Below are 20,293 nucleotides of genomic sequence, written 5' to 3'. Positions count from 1 at the left end.
TCTGCCCATTTGCTGAGCTTGTCCAGGTCAGCCTGGATCACCCGCTTATCTTCTGGCGTGGATGCTTTGCCCCAAAGTTTGGTGTCTGTATTCTGATTGACTGATGTCCATTAAGAGTACATATTGCAGTCAACACCAATTTATGGGGGAGCGTGGTCATGCCTGAAGATAGGTTGCAAATACAGGCAGACTTGGACAGGCTGGAGAGTTTGGCGGACTGGAACAGATGAAGTTCAACACTCAGAAGTGTAAGGTGCCCCTCTGGGGCCAAACAATCCCCAACATACCTACAGGCTTGGTTGCAACAATTTGACTTGTACCACAGCCGAAAGGGACTTAGGGGTAGTGATCAACCATCATATGAACATGAGCTGGTAGTCCGATGCTGTGGCCAGCAGGGCAAACAACATTCTAGCATGTGTCTCATGCAAAACCAAGGAAGTTATAATCCCACTGTATTCTGCAGTGGTGAGACAGCAGCTGGAGTACTGTGTCCAGTTCTGGGTACCACACTTCAACAAGGACATGGAAAAACTTGACAGGATCCAGAGAAGAGCCCACCCATATGATCAGAAACTTGCAGGACAAGCCATATGAGGAGAGGCTGAGGGACTTGGGCCTCTTCAACCTACAGAAGAGAAGGCTGAAAGGGGACTTGGTAGTGTCTTACCACTACATCAGGGAGTACATCAAGAACTCAGTGAACAGCTGTTCACCAGGGCACCCCTGGGGAAGACCAGGAGCAATGGATACTAACTCCTGGAAGGCTGCTTCAGGCTCAATTCTAGAAAAAACTCCTTCACAGTCAGGGTGTCCAGACTGTGAACTCCCTCCAGTGGTGGTGCAGTCACCTACCATGGAAATTTTCAAAAGGAGACTGGACAGTCACCTTGCTGGGGTCACTTGAACCCAGTTGTCTTTTCTTGTGGGGGGACTGAACCTGATGATCTACAAGGTCCCTTCCAGCCCCTAACAATCTATGAATCTATGAATATTCTGCAGAAGTCATAGATATCATGTGTCAGAGTAGAAAATTATCAGTGATGAAAACTTCACATTCAGAAATGGAAATAATTCTTTATTGGGCCTGAAGACCATCACTGGTTACCTCTCCAGGCAGCAATTCCAAATTTTTTGGACTCATAAAATCATACAAAATGAGAGTTGGAGTCATCTAGTCCAACCCCCTGCTCAAAGCATGACCATCCCCAACTACGTGATTTCAGCCAAGGCTTTGTCTAGCCAGGCCTTAAAAACCTCTAAGGATGGAGATTCCACAACCTTTCTGGGTAACCTGTTCCAGTGCTTTACTAACCTCCTTGTGAGAGAGTTTTTCATAATATCTAACCTAAACTTCCCTTGCTACAACTTGAAACCATCGCTCCTTGTTTTGTCATCCACCACCTCTGAGTACTGTCTAGCTCCGTCCTCTTTGGAACCAAACTTCAGGTAGTTGAAGGTTGCTATTAACTCCCCCCTCAGTCTTCTCTACTCTAGACTAAATAAGCCCACTTCCTCAGCCCTCTAACTATTTTCATTGCCCTCTGCTGAGCTCTCTCCAATTTGTCCACATCCTTTCTGTAATGGTGGACCCAAAACTGGACACAGTACTCCAGAAGTGGCTTCACCCTTGCCGAATAGAGGGGAATAATCACCTGCTTCAGTCTGCTGGCAACACTTCCACTAATGTAACCTATTCTGATGTTAACCTAGGGGTGAGCAAAATATGGCCCACAGGCCAGATCCAGCCCACCAGACCATCCTATCTGGCCTGTGGGGCCCCTAAAAAAATTAGCAAATTAATATTTATTTGCTTCTGGCTTCCTGTCAAAGCTGGAAAGGAACCAGGGGCAGTAGGACCCAGGGGGAGCCCTCAGTAGAACTGAGCAGCCCAGCCCCACCCCACCCCCAGTCATTTCACTCTCTTCTTGCCCCCACCCTGCTCCTTCACCACATGGCTCCTGACTGCGTCACTGACCTGGGGAGCACAGGGCTCTGCCAGTATGCATGCGTGCGTACGTGTGTGTGTGTGTGTGTGTGTGTGTGTGTGTGTAGGCAGGAGCAGGGTGTGTGTGTGCATTGATAGGGTGAGTCCCACACGCATACCCCATTATACACATGCACCCACAGCCCCCCTTGTACTGCAATACACACAGAACCCCACACCCACCCCAGCCACCCTCCCCAACACACAGCCCTCCACAAACCCCACACCCACCCACATCCCCACACATCCACAGTCCCCCCACAAACCTATACATCCCCCCACAATATACAAGCGTAAGGCTTCATTTTAAGCTATTGTGCAAGCACCTCTGTGTACACTGCACAAATGCATGTTAATCAGCACAAAAATATTTTTTAAATCAAATTAATGAATGCTATAGATATTTGCTTTCTAGAATATAATTTGGTATTTTTCCAGTTCTCAGATGGCAAAACCCACTGGTGGCAAAGGTCAGGAGTTAGGGAGCAAGACTTCTGGTCAGAAAATGAAACCAGGGCGCGAGGCACCTTTCAAGGGGCGGGACTAGCCATGCGGCCCTCAGCTTGCCAAAACTCCGTAAGCAACCCTCCACCCAAAATAATTGCCCGCCCCTGCATTAGCCTTTTTTTTGCAACAAGGGCACACTGTTGGCTTATATTTAGCTTCTTTTCCACTGTAAGTCCCAGATACTTTTCTGCAGATCTGCTGGCCAGCCAGTCAGCCCCCAGCCTGTGCTGGTGCATGAGACTGTTCTATCCTAAGTGCAGGACTCTGCATTTGTCCTTATTGAAGCTTATGAGATATCTTTGGCCCAATCCTCAAATTTGTCTAGGTCTGTCTGAATCCTAGCTCTACCCTCCAGCTTATCTACTACTCCCTCCAGCTAGGTGCCATCTGCAGACTTGCTGAGGGTGCACTCCATCCCATCATCCAGGTTGTTGATGAAGATATTGAACAAAGCTGGCCCTGGACCAACCCCTGGAACACTCCACTTGATACCAGCTGCCAACTAGACATCAAACCATTGCTTACTACCCATTGATCCCAATGATCCAGCAAATTTTCTATCCACTTTACAATCTGTTCATCCAACTTGTACTTCATTATCTTGGCTGGATCATTGGGATCAATGGGTAATAAGCAGTGGTTTGATGTGTGTGTGTGTATATGTGTGTGTGTGTATATATATATATATATATATATATAGTGGTGTTTCATTTTAATCATGGAAAAATGTGGATTTTGGGTTACATTTTTTAAGCCAAAAATTGGGGATTATTTTATCAGAGGAAACCAGGATCCCTGATGGTCAGGCATAACTTGTCCTTGGTGAATCCATACTGACTGTTCTTAATCACCAACTGTTTCTAATCACCACTTTTTCCTCTAAGTGTTTAGAGACGGGTTTCTTGAGGACCTGTTCCATGATTTTTCCAGGGACTGGCATGAGACTGACAGGTCTGTAGTTCTCCGGGTCCTCCTTCTCCCCCTTCTTAAAGATGGGCACTGTATTTGCCTTTTTCCATTATCTAGGACTTCTCCCAATTGCCACAGGATTTCAGAGATAATGCCCAGTGGCTCTGTAATCATATCAGCCAAATCCCTCATCCCCCTCTGGTGCATCACATCTGGCCCCCTGGAATTGTACACATCCAACTTTTCTAAATAGTCCCTAACATGTTCTTTTGCCACTGTTGGCTTGCTCATCTCCTCCCCAAACTACTGCCCAGTGCAGTAGTCTGGTAGCTGACCTTTCCTTTAAAAACCTGAATTTAAAAAAAATGAGTCCTTCAGCCTTTTCCTACTCATCTGTCACTAGGTTGCCTCCCCCATTCAGTAAGGGACTCACACTTTCCCTGGTCTTTCCCTTGTTGCTGACATAGTTATAGAAATCCTTCTTGTTACCCTCCACATCCCTTGCTAGCTGCAACTCCAATTCCATTTCAGCCTTCCTGATTTCATCCCTGCATGCTTGAGCAATACTTTTATACTCCTCCCTAGTCATTTCTCCAAGTTTCCATTTCTTGTAAGCTTCCTTTTTGTATGTTAGCTCACTGAAGAACTCTCAGCTAAGCCACGCTAGTCTTCTGCCATACTTAGTAGTCTACTTGTGCATTAGGATGGTTCTTTTCTGCATCCTCAATAAGGTTTCTTTAAAATACAGCTCTCCTTGACTCCTTTCCCCCTCAGACTGGCTTCCCAGGGGATCCAGCCCATCAGTTCCTTCTTTTTGGAACAACATCACATGGTCAAAGAAGCCAAAGCCCTGCTGGTGACACCATCTGTGCATCCATGCATTGATCTGCAGAATGCATCTGCTTCTGCCCAGGCCCTTTCCCTGGGCCAGAAGGATAAATGTGAGCAACACCTGAGCCCCTGTGCCCTTCACTCTTGCACCTAGACCCCTGTAGTCATTTTTGATCTGCTCAGAGTCATCCCTGGAAGCATCATTGGTGCCCAAATGGATGACCAGCATGGGGTAGCAGTCAGAGAGCTGGAGTAGTTTCAGTAATCCCTCAGTGACGTCTCAGATCTGGGCTCTGGGCAAGGAGAAGACCTCCCAAGACAACAGGTCAGACTGGTAGATGGTTACCTCCATCCCCCAGATGGGGGTTGGTCTTGATCAGACAAACCACTGCAGGTGTGGATGAAGACTTCTGCTTGCGGCCACAGTTTACAAGCTTCCAGCTTCCAGCTTCCACCTTCCTGAGAGTCAACATACTTTTCCTTCTCTAGCACTATCTCTGGTAGTCCTTCCTCCACAGTCATAGAGGTCTCCTCCAGCATTGAATTAATGAATTGTCATAGATTTCATAGATTTCTTAGACATTTGGGCTGGAAGGGACCCCAGAGGATCCTCGAGTCCAGCCCCCCGCCCCAGGGGTGGGAAGTCAGTAGGGATCATAGGATCCCAGCAAGATCAGCATCCAAATGTGTCTTGAAGGCCTTCAAAGTGGGTGCTTGAACTGCCTCCAGTGGCAGTCTGTTCCCAATCTTGGGGGCTTGGACAGCAAAGAAATTCTTTCTTATGTCCAGCCTGAATCGGTCACAGTGGAGTTTGTGACTGTTTGATCTTGTCATCCCTTGCGGGGCTCTGGTGAACAGACGTTCCCCCAGATCCTGATGAGCATCCCTGATAAACTTATAGGTGGCCACCAGATCACCCCTGAGCCTGAGCTTTTCCAGGCTGAATAGCCCTGTTGCTCTCAGCCTCGCATCATAAGGTCTGTTATCCTGACCTCTGATCATGTGCATGGCTCTTCTCAAGCGTCTCCACATCCTTTTTGAATTGCGGAGCCCAAAACTGGATACAATACTCCAGCTGCGGTCTCACCAAGGCCGAGTACAGTGGGAGAATGACGTCCCAGGATCTGCTTGAGAAGCATCTAAGGATACAAGCCAGCCTTTTGGTCGCTTTACTAGCCGCAGCATCACACTGAAGGCTCATGGTCATCTTGTGGTCAACCATGACCCCCAAGTCCCTTTCATCTGTAGTGCTAACCAGTGTAGCACTACCAAGCCTATAAGCATGTGGCAGGTTTTTCCTCCCAAGGTGGAGAACCTTGCATTTTTTGGTGTTGAACACAATCAGGTTCCCATCCACCCATTTCATGAGTCCGTCCAGATCTGCCTGGATCACCCTCCTATCCTCAAGAGCGGATGCTTTACCTCAGAGTTTGGTGTCGTCGGTGAACTTGGCCAGTCCACTTCTGACACCAATGTCCACATCATTGATGAAGATGTTAAACAGTATAGGCCCTAGGATAGAGCCCTGTGGGACCCTACTGGTCACAGCGCACCAAGACAATTGGCTCCTGTTGACCACCACCCTCTGGGTCCTACTGCAGAGCCAGCTCCCCAGCCAGCGGATCGTGGTGACGTCAAGGCCGCAGTTAGCCAGTTTAGCCAAGAGAGGATCTTGGGATACCAGATCGAAGGCTTTTTTAAACTCAAGGTATATGATGTCAATCTCTTCCCCCTTGTCCAGGTGATAAATCACCTGGTCATAAAAGGAAATGAGATTGGTCAAGCAAGACCTACCTGCAACAAACCCATGCTGGGTGTCCCTCAGGATATTGCCTTCAGCTAGTCTGTTAAGGATGGCCTCCTTAATTTTTTCCAAGACCTTCCCCAGGATAGAGGTCAGGCTGATGGGCCTATAGTTTGCCAGATCTACTTTCTACCCTTTCTTGAAGATAGGCATGACATTGGCCTTCTTCCAATCATCAGACACTTCACCAGAGCACCAAGAACTCTCAAAGATCCATGCCAGGGGCTGAGCTATGATGCTGGCCAGCTCCCTGATTACCCTTGGGTGTCACCCATCATGGCCGGCTGACTTGACGGTATCCAGCCTGTCGAGGTGTTCCTTCACGAGGTCAGCTTAGATGGAGGGCAAGGAATCTCCCTTGCCCGGGCCTCTCTGACCCATAGTGGGCAGGGCTGTCCCTTGGAACTGGTGAAAAACTGATGCAAAGTACCCATTTAGCAAGTTTGCTTTTTCCTGGGCATCAGTTGTCAGTTGCCCCACCTGGTTTAGCAGTGGTCCAATGTTGCCCTTGCTTTTCCTGCAGCTCCCCACATACCTAAAAAAGGACTTTTTATTTTTCTTGATATTTGTAGCTGGCTGGAGTTCCATCGCAGCCTTGGCTTTCCTGATTTGCTCTGTGCAAGTCTGGACTAAAGCAGAGTATTCCTCCTTTGTAGGTTTTCCTTTTAAGATGCAGGAGGTCTGCCAGTTCCCTGGAGAGCCAAGGGGGCTGCTGTGCCCTTTTGCTGCCTTTCCTCTGAGACAGGAATGACTTTGCTTGCACATCCAGGATTGCTCCCTTGAGGAGCAACCACACATCCTGAACTCTCCTCTCCATTGGGTTGTGGTCCTTTAGGGCCTCACTGACAAGCCTCCTTAGCTTGTCAAAGTTAGCTTTCCTGAAGTCGAGGACTTCTGTATTACTGACTGACTTGCTAGCTTTGCGGCAGATGATGAAAGTAATCAGTTCATGATCACTATCACCCAGCTTCCCTTCAATTGTTAGGCTGCCAATTAGGTCATCCCCAGTTGCCAGTATGAGGTCAAGCAGTGCTTTACCTCTTGTCTACACATAGACTTCCTGCATCAGATGGAAGTCATCCACACATGAGAGAAATCTTTGCAATCGCTCACATTTGGCCGAGCACTTCCCCCACAAGATGTCTGGGTAGTTAAAGTCTCCCATGACAACCACACACCGGGATTGTGCAGCCTCAGCCAATTCCCTGGTGAACTCCTGGTCAAGGTCTTGACTCTGGGCAAGGGGTCTGTAGTAGACACCCACCATAGTATCCCCTGTGCCGTGTTCCCCACGGATTTTAACCCAGAGGGTCTCAAGTCTTCCACCGTGGGTGCCAATGTCAGCTTGCAGGGACGAGTAGCTTTCCTTGACATAGACAGCTGCACCCCGCCCCTTTTGTCCACTCAATCCCTGCTGTACAGGGTATAGCCATCTATACCTGTGGTCCAGTCATGGGTGGAGTCCCACCAGGTCTATCCCAATGACATCATAGTTATTTACATTTAGCAGGAGGATGAGTTCCTTCTGTTTATTCCCCAGGCTCCTGGCATTTGTGTATAGACATGCAAGTGTCCCCTTAGGGGCCCTTGCCTTGCCTACATTTTCTTCTCATGGTGGAGGATGTTTTGGAGCCTTGCTGCCTCTTCCTGTAGCTCTCTTGCCTGTTTCCTGAGGGACAGCACCAGGAAACACTGCTCACATCACAGGCACTCCCCCACCTGGTTATCATTGGAAGCTGCAGTCTTCACCATGCCAAACCAGAACCTGGGTGGAAGCCTCAAAGGTGAGTGATCCTGCCTGGACAGACCCCACAGCTACAAGCAGAGGAAGAGCTGGCAGTGGCTCCAGTTTTCTACAGCCATTTCTCTGGGACTCTTCATCTGTCACCTCTCTCTTCCTGCCCCTCTCTCCAAGCAGGCCTTCCCTATCAGAGTTTCCTGTAAGCTGACCTGTTCTCTGCTCTGTGGTCCCAACATTTTTCCTTTTTCCTGCTTCCACTTATAAAGCTTACAGTGAAGGAAGGTGACAATATGTTTCCAGGCAACCACTATTGAACTCCCCTTTGCTCTGGACTCTAGTGGGGTGCAAACAGACCTGCGAATTGACCTGGAAACTACATGGAAACTTACCTGTTTACTTGCTCCCTAGTCACTCTGGGAGTCTCCTTTTATACCCTACTGGACCTGGCTCCATCCACTCATTAGGGCTTTTGTCAGACACAGGCAGCACTCAGTCAGCTAGCAGCACTCCCAGCTGCTCAGAGCACACGCTCAAAACACACAGCTCATGAAACGAACACTCAGCCAGTAAAAACGTGTCAAATATCTGGCTCACATACTCAAAGCAGGATCTAGTGCCTGGTGTCTGGCTTCTCTTCCACTTCTTCCTTTTGCTTCCAGTGAACTGCTTGCAAACTGGTCCTTTTGCTCCCCCTATTCACGCTATTCTTTCTGTCCCTGAAAGGATCAGATTAGCTACGGTTACCATATTTCCAGGTCCAAAAATGAGGACACCTGTACAGGGGGAGGGTGGAATGGGGCAATATGATGGTGTGGGGGGGGGCAGTGACATACTAGTGCCCTGCCCCTGCCCATTCTGTTGCCTTGCACGGCCAAGCCACAGCCCCCCTGCCCTGCTGCTGCCCCTCACTCCTGACCCACTGACCCTAGTCTTGCCAGTGCACTTTACTCCCAAAAAGCAGAACCCTCTCCTCCTCCCTGCTGGTGCCCCTCATTGCAACCCACAACCCCCACTGCCAGTGCCCTGCACATTCAACCCACAATCACCCGCCCCCGCTGGTGCCCCTCAATCTTGATCTGCAGCCCCCTGCCAGTGCCCCTCACTCCCAACCCACACTCCCCTGCCCCCCCAATCCTGCAATTGCCCTACACTCCAGACCCACAGCCTCCTACACCCCCAGCCCTGCCAGAACCCCTCACTCCTGAACTTCTGTGCTCCCTGCTGCCTTGGATTGTCTTCCCCCTGCTTCTACCAGTACAGCAGAGCAAAATTGTGAACTCAGCTCCCAATCATGCATGCACCACACTAGGTATTCTGGGAACTGTACTTCTACCTAGTGGCAGCTATGTTGAAAATGAACCAGGAGAGGAAATCCCAGAGTTTTTGCTTGCATCTTAAAAATCTGTCTGGATGTAGCACAGGAAGCCAAAAAAGAGGACATGTCCGGAAAGACCCAGATATGTGGTAACCCTAGATCTGTCCGTTAGGTCAAGTAGAGTTTCCAAGCAATTTGAATGAATCATCCTCTTGTAGAGGGCCATACAATATTTTTTCACTCCATTTGTGGCAGAATTTCTGAAAGAGCTGATTATTGCTTTCCTGAGAAACCAATCCTTCTTGGAGTCTCAGTGTCTTGTTGGCTGGTTTAATAGGTCTCCACTTTGGGCTCATGTCTTCTGTCTCCATTCATCACCACTCAGTGACAACAGGCTTCTGGTGGCAACTGTATATGAGACAGTTGGGTAGAGGAGAGTCAGGTCCTTCTAGCAAGCCCCTTATAGCATCTCTTGCAATGACAAAGTTGCTCTCAAGTCGCTGATGAACAGGGATCCTGGTTTTCTCAGATTTAAAAAAAAATCCTAATTTTTGGTTAAAAAAGAGTAATTCCAAATCCACATTTTTCCATGATTTAAATGAAACACCAGTATATACATATCTATATATTAGTGGTGTTTCATTTAAATCATGGAAAAATGTAGATTTGGGCTAGGGACAGACATTACACATAAACTGGTTTAAGTGATCAGAAACTAGTTTAAACCTGTAACAGAACAGATGCTCAGTGCACATAAACCAGTTTGAGAATGACTGAAATGAATTTGAGGTAAATCTGGCTAAATGTAGTTTCAGACTTAACTGATTTGGCTTAAACAGTTTATGCAATGTCTGTCTCAACCCCCTTGCTGGTTTAAGTTAAATAAGAGTCCTTCAGCATCCCAGCATGCTCTCTGGGCTGGGCAGGGCCCTCTGCTCCACAGCAGGGCTGGCCCCTCCCCTCCACTCCCTGGCTGCAGCACAGGTAGTCTCTGCAGGCATCTGCCTGGGTTCAGTTCACCCCCTCCCCTCCCCACTCTCTGCTAAGCTGGCATTATCTTGTCTCTCACAGACACCTCTCAGCATTAGCCAGGAGACCACATGCTGGCTATCTCTGAGCTGTGGCACACAGGACAAAAGTATAATCAACAGGTAGCTGGTAATGTCCCACTCTTGTTTTCTTAATGGGTTGATAAGCACTGAATTATGGGTGATAAATATTCCCTGCTCGGCTGGTCAGGAGGGGGAGGAACCCCTCCCTAATCACATCATCCTGCTGGGGCCTGGCCACGCCCCCCTCAGCTGAGGTCTGTGGAAGGGAAGGGAGGGCTTGGCACCCCCTTGTTTCTAGCCTGAGCCACTGTAGGCATGTGCCTGCATATCTGGGATGTCTGTCTCGTTACAAAACTGATTTAGCTTAGCCAGGTTAGACTAACCTGCAGAGATTGAATCAATTCAGGCTCAAGTTTTTTGAGTGCCTGTCCCTAGCCATTGGGTTACGTTTTTAAATCTGAAAATTGGGGAATATTTTAAATCAGAGAAAACCAGGATCTCTGCTGATGAAGTTCTTGGCTAAGTGTAATCTCAGAATTCCACATTAAACTGTCTCTTTGCCTGCTTGTCTCTTCCCAAATCTCATTCTTCATCCTCAAGAAATCCATTGTGAAGCACCTAGAGGATAACAGGGTGAGCAGCAGGGATCCTGGTTTTCTCTGATAAAATAATCCCCGATTTTCAGTTTAAAACAAGTAACCCCAAATCCACATTTATCCATGATTAAAATGAAACACCTGTAATATACAGATATATCGATGTATAATGTTTTTTCATTTTAATCACGGAAAAATGTGGATTTTGGTTTTTTTTTTTTAACTGAGAATTGGGGATTTTCTTTTATCAGAGAAGACCAAGATCCCTGATGATCAGGGACAGTCATTATGGATTCATCAAGAGCAAGGGTAGAGAGTAGGGAGAAATACCATATTTACCAAAATCTAAGATGACTTCTTGAATTTAAGAACTTCGCCCCCAATAATTACATTCTAGACATGGAAAATGTTGTTATAATTTTCCATATCTTGAATCTAATTTTGGGGGTTTTATTTAACTTAGTTTTCCCCAGCACTTCAGCAAGGCAAGCCATGACAGAATGGTAGATGGTGTGGGGCTGACAACGGGGGAATCAAGTGTCTGCCTCTTACTACCTGGTTCTTCCCATGGCCCCCAGCTGCCTGTGCACCCTGTGTTTTTCCTACCTGTGGTACCTATATCCCCTGTTGCCTGCCTTCTACTACTTACCTTCCTGTTGCTTGCCCCCACCCTCACCTTTCCCTCTGCCACTTGGATTGCTCTCCTGCCTGCCCTCTCCATACCTTTGTTCCCTGATGCCTTCCCTTTCCTGCTGCACCTGTATCCCTTGGCATTTGTCCCCCCCACCACTTGCCACCCTGTGTTGCCTGTCCCCGACACTGCCTCTCCCTCTACTGCCTGCTCCCTGTGCCTTCCACCACTATTTATCTTCCCCTCACAGCTTCAGCTGCATCCCCTTTCTGCACTAGGGCAGGAAGCATTGAGCATGGACCACATCCTGCCTTTGGCCTCAAGCCAGCCTTCTAAGAATTGTTGTGGCACCAACAGCTCCAACCTCAGTCTCAGAGTCAAGTTTAGAGCTGCTGCTCCTTCTGCCTGGTCAGACTGGGACTAGAGGCAACTTGTTTTGTGTTCTCTGCTCTGACCTAGAGTAGGTCCCCAGCCAGAGCCAGAGCAGTGATGGTAAGGTAAGCAGGGGGGAGAGGGTGGTATGGGGGGAAGTGAAGGCACAGGGTGGGGGAGCAGAGGCTACAAGGGGTGGGTGGTGTTGGAGGCACCCTGAGTCTGAGTCCTCCCTCCACCCCCAACTTGTACTCAAATCTAAGGCAAGGGGCTCCCTCCCACCTCCTCATATTGAATGGGGAAAGAAACCTCACCTTGCATTCAAGTAAATACAATACTCAAAGTGGGTACACACTACTGATACTTAAGGGGTAGATATTTCAGCATCAATTCCTATGTTTTTGGTCAAGCCTTGTAAGGCATATCAAATTGCTTGTTGCTGTAAGCTGTGCACCCTGTAGTCTTGTTGCTTTTGCTATAGCATAAAAAGGATGCTTTTCTTGGTTAGCCTATTTCAATTAATGCAATCAGTAACAACAACAGCTTGTTTTAACAGCCTTTTTCCTGGCATAGGAATAAGTTAGGTTGCATTTTCTCAGTCAGCATTTGGATTTTGAGGTTGTTTAATGTGATATTAAAGATTATCTGCCTCTGGCATGTAGTCCCTTGTCATCTAAAGGTAGTTTATCTTTAGATTTTTCAGCACAGGAAAACATGCCCTTGGTATTAAGCATTTACATTTTATAAAATGAATTTTCAACTCTGGGATGGTACCTCTAGTTTTTCATTGAAGGACCAGTTCTTTCCAGGTCTCTTCACAGAAGGTTACAGAATTCAAATGCGTCATGTCCAAGGTTACCCACTAAGGGAAGACTGCTGGGGTGTTTCAAATGTTTACCTTTTCTCTCATGCAAAACAAATTTAACAAGTTAAATTGACTTAGGTCTAGTATTCCTTCCAGACTCTTAACACCATCACAATAGGAAACTATGGACTGCCGTGTGGGATCAAACAAGCAGTGCAATGTGTTCCATATCCAATCTCTGGCAGCAGGAGCAGATGCTTAAGTATGTGCTGTTTAATAGATGTCTTTTACCCTCATGCAAAGCTATCCAGCTGGTGGTCAGTGAGGGGTTTACTTGTGGTCCGTGGGCTCCTACCTAGCTGCTGCTGCCCCTATTGCTCTGACTGCAACATCAGTTGTGGTCCCATACCCCCACTCCCCTATGGCTTCTGGTACATACCCCTGCCCCAGATGGTAGAGCAGGGCATGAACGACTGGTACCTCCTGAGACTGGGGGGTGGGGGGCACAATTTGTAGGCAGCAGTGGCGGGTGGCAAGTGGGGACCACCTGCAGATGCTGGCATCGGTGTTGGTGGTGGTGATGGTGGGGTGGCAAGCAGCAAGCAGGGACCCCCCTACAGATGCCAGTGGTGATGTTGGCGGCATGAGGGCGAGTGGCGAACAGCGACTGCCCACAGAAGCCAGTAGCGGTGTCAGCGTTGGTCAGTCGGGGGCACATGCCCACCTGTGCCCCCCCCCCAATGAATTGCGTATGGAAGAGTGTAATGTGGCTCAGCCTGGAGTGCTGGAGTAACCAGCAGCCCAGAGCACACATTGTGCATGGTGCAGCAGGGGCCTGTAGCTTGGGAGCTGAAGGTTCAGTGTCCCTGCAGCAAAGAAGGGCTCTCATCTCCCACATGCTGCAGTGGAAGGAACACCTATTTGTGTGTGGTGCAGTGGGGTGGGGAGGGGATGTTCATATAGTATACAGCCTTTACAGCCCATGGCCCCACAACATGCAGCCCTGGCTGGAGCAGCCCATGGATTATTTGGGCCCCAGTACTTAGAAGCTGGACAGCCCTGCCCTAATGTAAGGATTAAAGCCCTTATTCTTTTTTGCTATTGTATCAAAATATTCCCACCATCCTCAAGAATATCTAGTCCTTTTTTAAATTCTGCCAGACTTTGGCATAATTGATGTATATACATGTAGAACTAGTTACAGGGGTTAATTAAGAATTGTGCATAAAATAACATTAAAAAATCATAATTTAATTTCTTTTTAAATATTACCTTTCAATTTCCATTCTTGACCCCTTGTTGTATTATGAGATGGTAAATAGAAAGCTGTCAATTTACCTCTGTAATAGTTTGTTATTTCATATATTTCTGTCATGTCCCCGGTTATTTCTTTGTAAATAGTGCTAGTTTTTAAGTTTCTTTTTTACAATCTTTCAGTAAGGAGGTGTTACATCCCTCTGTTTTTCATTTTCCACTGCTGAAATTTGCCTTATATCATTTTCTCTAAGAAGTATTATTTGAGATGGGCTGGACAGAATTCTCCACAATTTTCTTCTACAGGTGAACATAGGGGAGAAAGATTTAATATTAAAAAAAGAGAACAAAATATATAAACAGCTCTCTTCTGAAAAGGTTAAGCTGGTAACTGAACTCTTAAAATGTATTTTTTTTTTTTTTTGTAAATGGACAGGAATCATGTAACTGTATTTTACAAAGTCTCATATGAGTTGTGAGCAACAAACTAACTTAATCTTATGAAACCCAATTCTGGAATTTAATAGAAACAAGGTTGAAAGAAATGTGCTCCCCCTGACTCAAGAGTCACCAGATGCCCATGCTCCCCGTGTGCAAGCAGTGGCAGGAGCCACCCCCCATCCCAAGCTGTTCCTCTGTCCTGCACTCCCGCCCCTTCCTGGGCAGCACCTGTCTCCCCCTCACCATGAGGGTATTGATCTGCCCCCCCACATCCGTTCCCTCCTCACTTCCCTTCCACCACACCAGACTTACCACCTGGAGGCAGTTGTATCAGATATTGGATCGCTATCAGCTGATATTCCTCCTTAAATATCAGCTATCAGTATCATCCCCAAAAAATCTCTATCAGTGTACCCCTAGTGTCTTGTGTTACCTTTCCCTCATTTTTTCAGAAAAATGATTAGTAAAAATCCAGATCCACTTTTTCTAATCAGTACTAAAAATCACTTTTTCCCTTGGGAACAGTAAAAAATACAGTGGTATGTGACAGAGTGTTATGATAAGAGTGTAAAAGTGACTATGTAGCCGTGACAGTCCACAAATTATCCAAGAGACGAGGGTTTCTTAGGTTGATACCTTTTATTGGATCAACTATGTAGTTGAGATATAAAGTTAGACAAACTTTTGAATGAAAGACATTCTTTATCAGGTGAGAGGCCTGATGAAGAATGTCTTGCATTCAAAAGTTTGTCTAACTTTATTCAAACTACATAGCTGGTCCAAAAAAGATACATCCTAAGAAATCCTTGCTCTTGCATAAAGTGTCATGGTATAGCTGTTGTTTTTTCATTTTTTGACATCGTAACCAAGTGCTTTGAAATGTATTGGTGAAGAGTGCTATATGAGAAGTAATTTACTATTACTGCATTAAATACTAATTTATTTTTTCTTCATTTTCTCTTTGATCTGCTTCCCCTTATCAATTAATCTATCACCTTGTATGTGAATGGTGGGAACTTTGGCTTTCATTGGAAACCTATTCACATTGACAGGTAAGACGTTTCTTTGGAATCTTTTCCAACATAACTTTCACCCACATTTTACTTAGTGGAACCAAGGTATTTTTATATTTCATTCCAGAAAATGCTTTTAATTCCATCAGTGTATCTATACTGTGAATTATTCATTGTCCTTGAATGGCTGTAGCTATCACAGTACTCTAAAGCAGTCTGAAAAATGCCAGTGAATGATCTGGTAGTGTAAGAGTGATGTTTTAGCTGTGATAGTCCAGAAACTACGTGACATGCAAGGATTTCTTAGGGTGATATCCTTTATTGGACAAACTGTGTAGTTGAGATAAAGTTAGACAAGCTTTTGAATGCAAGACGTTCTTTGTTACATCTCTGATCACAGGAAGCCAGGTCTTCGCATGCATTTTTAAGTTTTATTTATATTTCAATTTCAGTAGTAGTGATGAAAAGAGCTCTCTTGATTGCTTTTATGTGTATATATAAGATCATACTATTTTATCTATATCTACTACATACACAGTTCAATTCTCATTGTGAAAAGAGATATGCATTTGGTTTAGAGAAGGAATGATTGTTACCTGTTGTGGATGATGTTTTCGCAAAATATTAAGAGATATTAAGCAAAAGGCTAGGAGTTCTTTCAAGCTATGATTATACAGGAGCTGAGTCTATTTTATGTTTTCCAGATGTTTTTGATTCTCAGCTGCTTTTCTTACCCTTCTACTTTCAATCTTTGCATCTTTGAAACTTGACTGTTGCAGTGTAGAAACACAGGGCAACTTGATATGATGTTAGCTGCTAAAATGCCACAAGCTTTGCAGTCAAGAAAATATATCAATACGTAGGTGTTCTAGTCTTCAAGTGACACTTCATGTCAATATCTTCAAAGCTTAACTTGTATTGGGTTGGAAGTGTAAAATGTTATCTTATCCTGATTAGAAAAAGAGCTTCTGAGGAGAGTTTGGAACCTGAGCTGGTGTCTGAAGCTGACCAGAGTTTGGGGATGTTTGAATATAGTTTTGACCCATCTATTCCAGTTTAAGTTAATCCTAGGATAGTCAGTAAGCCTCTGAATATAAATTTTAGAAACAAAGGTGTGTGATATACGGCACTAAAACAATATTAACTTCTTTATAAAAGGTGCTTTGATCAAATAATTAATTAAAAATGAATGTTCTCAAAATATTTAAGAGAAATGGAAAAAACCATTGAAACTATGTCAGTATAGGAACGTCTTAAATGATGAAATATAACTTTTCTGTGGACAGATACAGAGATGAACGTACATAAAGTATTAATGTTGTGCTGCTGATCGGGATTAAGAATATCAAATGTATATTTATTCCAAAGACAGCTACAAACCCACTGCCTACAAGGGTAAAAAAGTTGTTTCATAGCTGTGATGTCACTAGTGAGCTACAGTTCACTAAAATTCAAATACACTCTGTCTCTTTTGATATTAGAACTATGAAGTGAAATGTAAAGTAATACAAAAATCTTACTCCCCCCACTCCTTTCCATGTGATATTTTGATGCTTAATTCTATACAGTACAGGCAGGGAGTCCTAGGCCTTGGGATCCAAGGTGAAAGAGGACCTGTTTATTAATTATTAAATGATTATGTAATTGCAGGGTTTGGGGTTCTGCTGAATTTAAAGAAAGGACAAGGGAGGTGTGTGAGAACTGCCTCCCTTGCGTTAGCATAGGTACTTTATTTAACTGTGTTAAAGGCAAAAAAATTCTAAGTAGAAGAGGGAAAATGTGGGATCCTCATCCAGTCATTACTTAGATGAGTAATGTCATGTTGCTGAGTTATATGTACAAGAACACACTTCACTTGTAACAAGCTAAGCATATTTGCCAAAGGGGGATCATGTCTTAGGCATGCCCATTCATTTTCACACTCTGCTCAGTTCTTCTCCATATACTGGAGGACAAGGAAGTGATTGTACAAGAGGTGTGTGTGCATGACTTTTATTTCATTAATGAGGAAAACTTATTTGTGCCCAGGTATAGCCTCAGTTCAAAGTTCTACCAGAAGCGAAGAGCCTGGTGCTTTCTGCTGTATGTACTGTGCAATGACATCAAGGATCAGAGTTCTGCAGTGCTGTCCTAGTAAATATCTGATATTCTTCCTACTTTGTTTCTGGATCACTGTAGACTGCTCTTGTTCTAGTCCTGAATAGTTAGTTGGATGTAATAAATCCATGACTTTGGTGAGTTACAAAAGCTCTCTTCACATACGAAAATGCTGTCTTGTCTTCATCTAAATAATCCTCTACCAGTTCTGAAACTTTTCTGTATTAACTATATCCAGTAGGAGTGACAGGCTAGAACAAATTTTCAGTCACTTGCTGGCCTCTGAAGAGGTATCGAGAAGTTAGGAGATGCCATTTCTTGTGTACCCAGCTGGAGCTGATCTCTCTACAGTTTCACCCTTCCTATGTTTTCTACTTTTCCAACTGCTCACAATACCTGTCTTTTAGTAGCACTTTGTCTTGCAGTTTTTTCAGCTCCATTAGGCAGGAGATATGAGTCTTTTGGTCCATCTCCTGCTTTAATACAGAATCCAAGACAATTTGGGCTTCATCAGGGCTTTTTCCTGCCTCCAGTGCTGACAGTTTTAGCCTTCATTGGATGTATATGGCCTGGCTTGACCCACCGTACAACAGATATACAGAATAGTACAGCTGCTGGGTAGCCTTTCCAGGCCACCTAGAATCATATTTCCAGCAGAAAATAAAACATGCACCTAATACTGTATGCTCTATGCAAGACTTTTCCGCTGGCTGCATCTAGAGAGAGCAATATCAGTGCATTACATTTTATTACAGATTGTATTGATATTTTCCTAATGAGATAATTCCTGATAGGTTTCTATTGTTATTTTTAACTTGGTACTGTAAGTGTTTTACTGTCTTCCTAGGCACTCCTTTGACAGCTCCAAACTTTAGGTTACCAGTTCATCCTTGGATGATTAGCTGTTTTCAGAAAGTCTTGAAAACAATGTATTTTTTATGTAAGGTGTAAAGACTAGTTTCTGAACCAAAAGATCTTATCTGTTCTATTCCAAAGTTGTAATTAAAGATTTAGTTAAGAACTGCATGGGTGCATAAAACTGTACTTTTGAGCTATCTAACACAAACGTATATGAATCAATTCTCCCCACAAAAGAAGACAAGTTGCTGGTGGTATGTGTCTTATCACTGAGAATTGCTGTTCTTCATAGATGATGGTAAATGTTGCTTCCATACCACATGAAATTCTTCAAGGATAATGAATGTGAGAGATCCATGTAAGACTCCTGTCAGTCTGTGTGATTAATTGATTGAAATGTTGCAGTGTGTTTTGATCAGTGGAAGAAGGTAGGGGAACCTAATTATGCTGCTCCCTAGGCTATCTGTGTGCTGTTTCAGCTCTCAGGATCTATAGATAAATGCTACATGGAACGCTATAACTGAAGACTACTAATTTCTTGTAAAGTACACTCTAGGTTTTTCAGTGGCACCCTGAGCTATGTTAAGGGGACCTACAGTCTACAAGGAGACACTCAGGGAATTTAACCCAAGTGACTTTTAAAGTGAAATAGTACAATTGAATTAAATCCCTGCATGGCCTATGTGATTTAGAATTATAGTAGCCATAGCCTAGTTTAGTTAATTCACTTCTATATTGAGTTAGAAAACCTAAATTAAGGTCACTTTAATTATCAGCAGGGATCCTGGTTTTCTCTGATTTTAAAAAAATGCCCAATTTTTGGATTAAAAAAAGTAACCTAAAATCCACATTTTTCCATGATCAAATGAAAGACCACTAATATATATACACACACGCGCGTGCGCACACACACACACACACACACACATATGTGTATATATATACAGAGAGAGAGATCTATTTATATATTATATATATAGATAGATGGATAGCTATCTCTATCTCTATATCTATATAGATATCTCTCTCTCTCTATAGTACTGTAATGAACAATGAAATCACCTTACCTGAGAGAAGGCAGTCCCAGAGTGAACTCAGCCAGGCAGCAGCATAGGACAGCATGGCTCCTCGAGACCATGTGATACAGGCCAATGAAACGCTTTCCGGAGGCAGCCGTGTTGGAAAAGAGAAAATGGCTCTGCTGAGCTCATGTTATAAAGGCACTTGAAATCCTCTCTGGAGGCAACCATCTTGGGGAAAGGGAGAGCCATGAGGGAAGCCCAGCAGCTGAGGGAGAGCTTGGGCCTGGGTCCTGTCCTCAGAGCTTCCAGAGCCTGAAGGAAGCGTGGGCTGTGCTGTGGGCTGGAGGGTTAGGAAACCCAGCCACAGCACCAGTTTTGCTCCTTTTTCCCCTGGGAGCCCCTGTCCGAGCTGCTCGGAGGAGCACCTGGCCCTTCTGGAGACCCCCAGTGAAGAGGACTCTTCTCTAAGCCCTGGTGTGCTGGAGGTGTACTAGGGTTTGGGGGGGACTGGAGAGAGATTGATCCAGCTCACCAAGAGCTCTGGGTTGGAGGCAGAGCTAGGGACCTTAGCCCTCCTCACACAGGGCAGGGTCCCTGTGAGAAAGAGTTAAGACCCAAGGGAGGGGGCAAACCTCTACTGCCTGGCAAGTGGGGGGTGTGCAGGTGTGGGCAGGGGGTTACCAGAGCTCCAGCCCAGACCCTGCTCCCTGTGTGTCAGGGCAGGGTAAACTATCTTGCAGGAATTTCAGCAAGGGAGCACTTGCCTGCAGCACAGCAAACCCTGGGGCATGCTACGTGAGACCCTCACAGCAAGGACCCACCCACGCTTCATTGCGGGAGGGGCACAGAAGCAGCTCCACCTTCCTGGGCATCCGATCCAAGCCACCTGTGTACATATATCATCCAAGGCCATCATCATGTACAACGTTACTGACTGAGGCTGTGAATAAGTTTCTGACAATTCATCAGTTGTATATTAATTTGTTTCCTTGTCTTTAATCCTTTGTAAGTAAAGTGTACATAGTTGTAAATTGTTGGTGTCTAATTGAAGGTCCAGG

The 20,293-nt window shown here is 45.2% G+C and overlaps 1 long non-coding RNA gene across 1 annotated transcript in view; it reads left to right on the top strand.

Moving 5' to 3' along the window:
* LOC109306389 overlaps positions 1-19,510 on the top strand; it is a 21,613-nt gene extending 2,103 nt beyond the window's left edge. The window contains exons 2-3 of the long non-coding RNA XR_002099971.1: positions 11,321-11,326; positions 19,498-19,510. This is a non-coding gene — a long non-coding RNA (uncharacterized LOC109306389). The remainder of the gene's footprint in view (positions 1-11,320; positions 11,327-19,497) is intronic.
* Positions 19,511-20,293: the final 783 nt, after the last annotated feature.

The sequence above is a fragment of the Crocodylus porosus genome, unplaced genomic scaffold (genome assembly GCF_001723895.1).
Source record: "Crocodylus porosus isolate Cpor-Errol unplaced genomic scaffold, CroPor_comp1, whole genome shotgun sequence".
NCBI classification, from domain to species: Eukaryota; Metazoa; Chordata; order Crocodylia; family Crocodylidae; genus Crocodylus; species Crocodylus porosus.
This window is presented reverse-complemented; position numbering and strand designations above follow the sequence as displayed.